Below are 8,458 nucleotides of genomic sequence, written 5' to 3' on the forward strand. Positions count from 1 at the left end.
TGATAAATATCTCTATTTAGGTTTCCTTTGATTATTTTTCAATAATATTTATTATTTTCTGAGTGTCTTTGCTTATTTTTCATTAGGTTTAATTCTAGGTGTTTTGTAATGATATTAAAAGTGACAGTTATTTAAATTTTACTTAGAAATATAATTGAATTTTTTACATATTAACCTTGTTGCTAGCAACCCTATCACATTCACTAGTTAATTCTCACAGGTTATTTTATAGATGATTTTGGATTTTCTAAGCATACAATAATGCTGTCTACAAAAATAATGGCATTTTTCTCTTTCCACTCATTACGCCTTTTATTCATTTTTCTTTAGTTATTATACGAGTAAGGACTTCTGGCCGAATTTGAATATGTATGGTGATTGTGGTATTCTTCACTTAGCTCCTGATCTCAAGGGAATGCTCACTATATTTCACTATTAAAAAAGATGTTTACCATGTGATTTTGTAGACATTTTTTATCAATTAAGTATTCCTTCTATTCCTAGTTTGCTATGAATGTTTATTATAAATAGATATAAATTCTAGCAAATGTTTTTTCTATGTCTATTCAGACAATCATGCTATTTCTCCTTTTCTTCTCTTAATGTAATAGATTACAGTGACTGATTTTTAAATGTTGGGCTAACTTTACATTTTTGGCAGAAATTTGATTTGGTCATGAAGTAATATCCTTTTTATATTACCAGATTTGGTTTGTTAACATTTTGTTTATGATTATAATGTCCTTATGAGTTGAGAAGTCTTCCTTATTTTTCTATTTTTTGGGAGATTCTGTGTATGTTAAGCATTCTTCTTTCCTTAAAAGTTTGGAAAAATTCTTTGGTTAAACTATCTGGATCTGGTGTGTTTCTGGAAAGAATTTAAATTATGGTTTTATTTTTTTTAAAAAAATTTTCCCATTTTTATATCAGTTATTGGGTGCCATATTTTTCAGGAAATTAATTCATGGCATCTAAATTTTCAAATTTATTGGTACAAATTGTTCATGATATTCTTTAAACTTTTAAAAAGTATCTGTAGTACTTTTCACTATTGATAACAGTAACTTATGCCTTCTCTTGTCATTTATTAGTCTTATCAGAGGGTTACCAATTATATTATATTGTTGACAGAACCAACTATTGGCTTTTGATTTTATCTCTTTTCTCTATTGTACATTTTGTTTCCTGTTTCATAAATTTGTGTTAATTTTTTGATGTTTAATTTGCTTTTCTTTTCCCAACTTTTTGAAATAGATGTTCAGATCATTGATTTTCTTTTTCTTCTTTTCTAACATATATATTTAAGACTACCTAAGAATGACTTTAACTATAACCCACAAGGTTTTATCTATTATATTTATTATCATTCAATTCAAAATATTTTCTAATTTTTACTATTTTTTCTTTGACATATATTTAAAGGTATACTGATTCATTTCTAAATATAAAATTTTCTATTTATCTTTAGCTTTCAAAAGCTTAATTCTGCTATGGTCATAAGTCATATTCTGTATGAGTTAATTCATTTGAAATTTGCTGAAATTTTATAGCCCAGCATATGTTCAATTTTGGCAAATGTTCCAAGTACAGTTGCTGTGTGCAGTGTTCTACATGCATTAATTACATGAATTTTATTAATCATGTTCTTCAAATCTTCTTAATCCTGATTGATTGATTGACTGACTGATTTTTGGTCACCAGTTCAATCAGTTACTGAGAGAAGTGTGTTAAAATTTCCTACTATAATTATAAATTTGTATATTTCTCCATTTTGTTCTATCAAATATTGCCTTAAAAAGTACTAGGTGTATACAATATTATAAATGTGATAACCTTATGTCAGAATGATAATTTATTATTATGAAATATCACTTTTTATCTTTAGTAATGCTCGTTGTCTTAAAGTCTACTTTGTCTGATATAAGCATAGATAAATGAGCTTTCTTTTGGTTAATATTTGTATACTTTACCTTTTTCCATCCTTTCACTTTTAATTTTCCTTGAATGCTTATAATTTGCAATATGTACTTGTGTACAGCAAAGAGTAGAGTTTTGTTTTAGTTTAGGGGGGGGTTTCTTTTTTTTTCTTTTATCCAGTCTGATACTTTTTTGTCTTTTAATTGTAATTTTTGATTCATCTACATATAATGTTATAACTGGCATATATAAAATTAAATTCACTACCTTGCTATTTGTTTTAAATTGGTTTCATCTGTTTTCTGTTTTTTCCCCCCTCTCTTTTCATATATTCTTTGGACTATGAATTTTTATTAATTTTATTATTTCATTTCTCCCTCTGTGGGCTATTTTTAGTTATATAATCCTTTGTTATGCTTTTTAGTAGTTACCCTAGAGATGTCAAGATTCATCTTTGACTCCTTAAAGTCTAATGAACAGTATTACATTTACTACTTGCTGGCCAAAGCAAGGATTAGAACATTTTAACCCCATCTAAACCCTCCCTACCTTCCTCTAATTCATCTTCTAGTTTATGATCTATCTTTAATTACATCTAAGCTATTGAGTTCTTAATTTTAGTTATTAATTTTTGTTTAGATATTTTGTTTGATTTTTTTATAATTTCCATGTATAATTTCCAGTACAATTCTCTATCTTCTCTTTTAAATTCTAGAACATACTAATCATAATTATTATAACATCCATTCCTGATATTGTAATATCTGGATCTCTTGAGTGTTTTTTTCTCCCCATGGTTTTCATTCATTTTGCCTTGAAGTATACCAAATGATTTTTATTTGAATGCAAGGCATTTTCTATTAAAATTTTTTGACATAATTTAAAGCTTTGGATAATGTTATCTTCCTGAAGGGAGTTTCTTTTTGCTTCCAACAGGCAGTTAAAGTGGAGCAGACTACCTTACCCAACCATAAATTGAAGTGATCTGAAGTTGATCTTCTGTCTCTTAAAAGAATCATCCATTTCCTATGGTGTAGTCATTTGAGAACCCCAACAAAAAGCCTCTTTGCCAGAGCTCTAAATTATTGGCTATCTCGAAACTTCAATTTTTGTTTCTGATGCCCCATAAAACTATAGGAAGCTCTGCTTTGCTTCTCAGTCTCTCAGCCACAGCTTGGATATTTGCAAGTGTCTTAAAAGGGGAGGGAAAATCTAAATGTTATTCTATTCCTCTGGGGTTTTTCTTCTTTTTTTCCTTTTTCTCGAGGACCTTGTCCCTTCAGAATTTTGCTACATGGGTAACTCTCCAGCATCTTCAGATAGTCTATGTATTTTCTCCACTTTTTCTAGTTATTCTTAGAGGGAAGATTACCCTACAACAGGTGATTCCACCCTTACCAGAAGCAGAATTCCCACCCCGCTTGTGTTTTGAGCATTGACTTCATCATCCTGAGGTTCTGGAGAGTCATCATATTTCCTTTGAGCCCTAAAATTAAATGATTCTACTGTGGCTCTATCTCCTTTGAGTTTCTGTTTGAAAACCAACTATGAGGGATCTGTTTTGTTGTTTTTGCTAATATTTTGATCTTTATTATTATCTAACATAATAAAAAATATTAAAGATCAACCATGGTTGAAACCAGATAAGCAAGTTTTATCCCATGTGCCAAAAAGTCTGATGGGCCAACAGAAGAATATGCCAAATTAACAATGCCTACCCTAGAAAGAGGAATTGTGGCAGTCTATTTGCCAGATATTAGTCAGACACAGATAAGATGATCCATAAGTGAATTCATCTGAGTAGTTACTTTGTATCTTCTTGAATTTTAAAAGGACAAGGCTATTGCCTCTCTCTTAAAGGTGGACAAATATTTGCAATCTTGGCAGATTTTTGTCCCATAAAGTAAAAGACTAGAAAAAAACAAATTCCAACAGTTCAGGGTTTCCCATTACCTTGTATAAGAGCTTATGAGTTCAAATTAGAGAGAAGAGTCACATTGTAGGTTGTCTTAATCCATTGGGCTGCTATAAGAAATATCACAGACTAGTTGGTTTATAAACAACAGAAATTGATTTTGCACAGTTCTAGAGGCTGAGAATTCCAAGATCAAGGTGCCTATAGATGCAGTGTTTGGTGAGAACTTGCTTCCTGGTTCATACATGGCCATCTTCTCACTGTACCCTCACATGGCAGAAGGGGCGAGAAAGCTCTTGGCAGGTGGAGGGGGAAGGGGTTCTCTTTTATAAGGGTATTAATCTTATTCATGGGAGTTCAACCCTGATGACCTAATCACCTCCCAAAGGCCCCATCTTCTAATACAATCATACTGGTGGTTAGGATTTCAACATATGTATGACTTTTGGGAGGACACAAACATTAAGTCCATAACATTGGTTGAGACTCAGCTGTCAGGAAATGGAAAGTAATCGTGGTGAACATATTCCTAAACCCCAAGGAGAGGCAGTATCTGACAAGAGCTAACGCTTTTATAACAGCAGCAAGACAGGACATTAGAAAATCAAGACTAACCAGGAGAAGCCAGCATATAGGTAAAAAAACACAATTGTCACAAATCCAAGATATTCTAGATTTTCACTAACTTGGTTCCAAGATGGGGCTTTAGAGAGTTAGCCTTTTTGATGAGATTTTTCCAAACCAGAGTTATAGGAGGGAAGAGCAGACACCAGATAACTGACTCCAAACCTGCTTCTTTTAGACCAGTATTTTCACTTCTTGACGTCTTCACTCTTACAGCCAGATTCCAAAGGCCTTTACTCTGAAACTGCTTGCAAGTAGGGGCAGAGAGCAGCAGCTGCCACCGCACTGATAACAGTTTGTGCTGCTACTTGCCCCAAAAAGCTGCTTTGAATTGATGATTTGCATTCCTGCCTGCCCAAACCCACAATCTCCACGCTGCCGCCAGCTTCAACACAGAGAGAACAGGAGTGCCACCTACCGAAGCACTAGAGATATAGCCAGCATCTCGGCCAGCCCAGGCTGCTTGTCACCCAGCAACGGGACTGAAAACCATCTTTGAACAACGATTAAGTAAGCTTCATTTTCTGCCAACGTCAGTGATTGCTTACCACGGTTAGGCTGAAAAAGTCTCAAGGAAGTTTATTCTGCTCTGAGCAAATGAAACCAAATTGCAGTTAGGATCCAGGCTGTATTCTTCTTAAGTGAGAAGTGGGCAAATGCAGAGTTTAACACAAAACAGTTATTAAGTACTTATCCTGGGTAGACTGTACATACAGGATAAGTACTTATTCTGGGTAGACTCTAGGGATAGTCATGTAAATAATCGACACCAGAGAAACAAAATGATAAATCTATATCTGTATTCCACAATTGACAAAATACACTCAAGGAACCCAGGCACAATTTATTCCACAGGAAACATGTCTCAAAATATAGAATTTAGGGATCTGGATTTTCCTTTTTTCCCTGGGTTCTATCACCACTGTCACTAAGCTTAGATTAAGAAGTCATGATGACTTTATCTTTTATTGTTCTCTTCTTTGTTTTTTTTCCAATTACATTTAACATTCAATATTATTTTATATTACTTTTAGGTATACAGCGTAGTGGTTAGACATTTATATAGTATCACATGACTTCTCTAATTTTTTTTTTGTCACCAAATAACAAATAATATATTTGGAATTTTGTTCTCAAAATAGCTGCTTTGCAGATGCCATATACATCCTGCCTTTCAGAAAACATTGCCAGGACATATCTCAGAGTGTTAAATCCTTTCCCTGTGTTCACAAACTCCTCTACATATGCTAATAGCACATTCCCAACAATGATACATTTTTTAAAGTTTTTAGTGTCTAATAATGTTATAAAATCTTACAATACGTGCATACACACTGATATAAGTTAGTGAGTAAACACCCTATTAAGTCAAGAACACAACAAACAGTGCTTTGGTCACACATTTGCAGCTGGGTAGCAGAACCTAAACACCCTAAGGCCTGCTGAGAGACACTGGTGCTTCAGCCACTGTGCACGGCCACCATCTAAGCATATTCTAATGTGCTGTCCAGGTGTGCCTCCTCCTCTAGGAGGAGACCAGGTAGAAAGAAATGATAGGAAATGGACAAAATAGTGTTATGTTGGATACAAGATTCATAGATTTTAGGCAGAAAACAATATCAGAAAAAAAAACTAAACTAAAAATTTTTAACCTACTACTGTGAGAATTATATTTGAGATCTACTAAATTTTCTGGTATTTTACTATGATTTCACTCTTGAACACAGTCCAGGTGGGCAGTAACTTAAGTATTTATTATGTTGTAAGTATTTATGTTAGCTCATATTTTCACATATAAACGTACAATCATCATATGTCCCATCCATCCCTACCTCCTCCTTTTTGCAAGAAGCAGTTTTGAAAAGCTGTTTCTAAACAATCATTCAGCTATTGACCTGATAGACTTTTCTTATATGCCTTATTCTTTAATTCCCATAATTTGGTTCAAAGGGGGCACTTAAAGCTGCTGTCCACTGCTACAAATCCACATTTAGCTATTAGGTGAGTTGCTGAGAGAACAGGCACATGCCACCCTGGACATTTCTCAGAAACTTCCACAAAACTCTAAGGCCACTCCAGCTCTCATTCTTGCTAGAATATCTGCACTATTCCGAGGTTAGGCCTTATGGCTTATCTGGTCTCTTTTTGAGGTATACAGTCTGGAAGTGCTGGGCTGGATGCAGAGACTGAGTCTCCTTTCATATACCTCTCCTTCTTTCATTTCCTCTCCTTCCTGTTCCATCCTTTAAGGTCAGCAAGGAACTATTAACTGCCACCTGACCAAGTCAAAAATGCTCAAGGCTTGGGGATAGTCTTGGTAAAAAAAAATATATATATGCAACATGAAATGAGGCAAAATAAAATAACCATAGGTGTTTATATAGGAAGGAAACTTAAAATTCCAATTCAACCTCTTACTCAGAGCTTCAGTGCCCTTTTCACTCCCTGCCAAAAAAAGTCATCAACACATTAAACATTTCCAATGATGGGAATGTACTAACTCCCAAGCAGCTCATTCAATGTTTCAATGGTTCTACCTTATATCAGCAAGAATATGACATAATAATAATGGCTAACATTTGTTAGATATTCCATTTTGTATATAAATAATATTGTTTATTCTCTTCAATAATGCTGGGAGGAAGATATCAATAACAACCTGTTCCTTAGATGAGAGAACTGAGGCTTAGAGAGTTTAAATAACCTGCCCAGGATCATCCAACAAGGAAGAGAGAGTGTGCAATATGGACACAGGCTGTTTGACTATAGAACCACTCAAAATTATTGGATTTGTATAGCATGATTCCTGCTTCCTCTAACTTCTACTAATTAGTTTTGGTCTATCCTTTGTGCCATGAGGGAATCTAATTTCTCTTTCACATGATAGTCTTGGTACTTAACATAGAGGAGGTGCTATCTGTTCCCCTAGCTAACTAACTACCCAGGTCCTTCAACACGCCTCACATGACATAATTCTCTCACTCTCCAGGCCCTCTAATCTAACATGCTCCACTTGGCCTATGTTCCTCTGAAATGTGATACCCAGATTCTAACATAACCATATCGTTGATGTGGTTATACCGGTGTAGGGTAGAAAGACATGACCACTGCCTGCATTCTAAACCAATACCGTCCAACACAACTTTCTGTGATGATGGAAATGTTCTACACTTGTGCTGTCCTACTCAGTAGCCACAAGCCACTCTTGGCTATTGAGTGCTTAAAATGTGGTTATGAAACTGAGGAACTGAATTTTTATTTTATTTAACTAATTTCATTTTACGTAGCCACATGTGTTAAATGACTACATAATTGAGAGGTGGTTCTAGAGTCTGTATTTCTACATCACATCTTGATCCATGTTGAATGGAACGTTCTCTATAAGTATGTCATCCCCATCCTATAACATGTAGTTGGCTTTGGGGACCACTGAATATATTTTACATTTGCCTTTGACAAATGTTACCTCATGATCATTCCAGTCTATTAAAATCATTCCCAATCTAATTTTGTCATCCAAGTATTTGGATTTCTTATGCTTTACAGGTCACCTGCAAGTTGACTAAGAATACTTGCCACATCTTTACAAAACACAGCTAATTATGTAACAGTAAAAAATGTAGGTAACATTTATGAGGGCTAAGTTCCATAAACTGTGCTATACATTCTAGTATCCTATATATTTCTCCTCAGCTAAACCCAAGATGGTCTGGCTCCATGACCCACACTCTTAACTACTGACTAACTGCCTTCCACACTGAGGAAACACACAGGCATACGTATATTCACACACACTCACTCACACACACACACACACACACACACACACACACACAGAACACTATTAACTTTCTTCCATCAGTTATTAATCTACATTTTTCACACCATCATTCAGTCAAAATTGCCTTTGCATCCAAGACAATATTATCACATTCACAAAAACTTCCTAAGAGTCCTTGTCAAATCTCTGTTGAAGCATATATTCATAATGTCTGTAAACAC

The sequence above is a fragment of the Pteropus vampyrus genome, unplaced genomic scaffold, assembly GCF_000151845.1.
Source record: "Pteropus vampyrus isolate Shadow unplaced genomic scaffold, Pvam_2.0 Scaffold24, whole genome shotgun sequence".
NCBI classification, from domain to species: domain Eukaryota; kingdom Metazoa; phylum Chordata; class Mammalia; order Chiroptera; family Pteropodidae; genus Pteropus; species Pteropus vampyrus.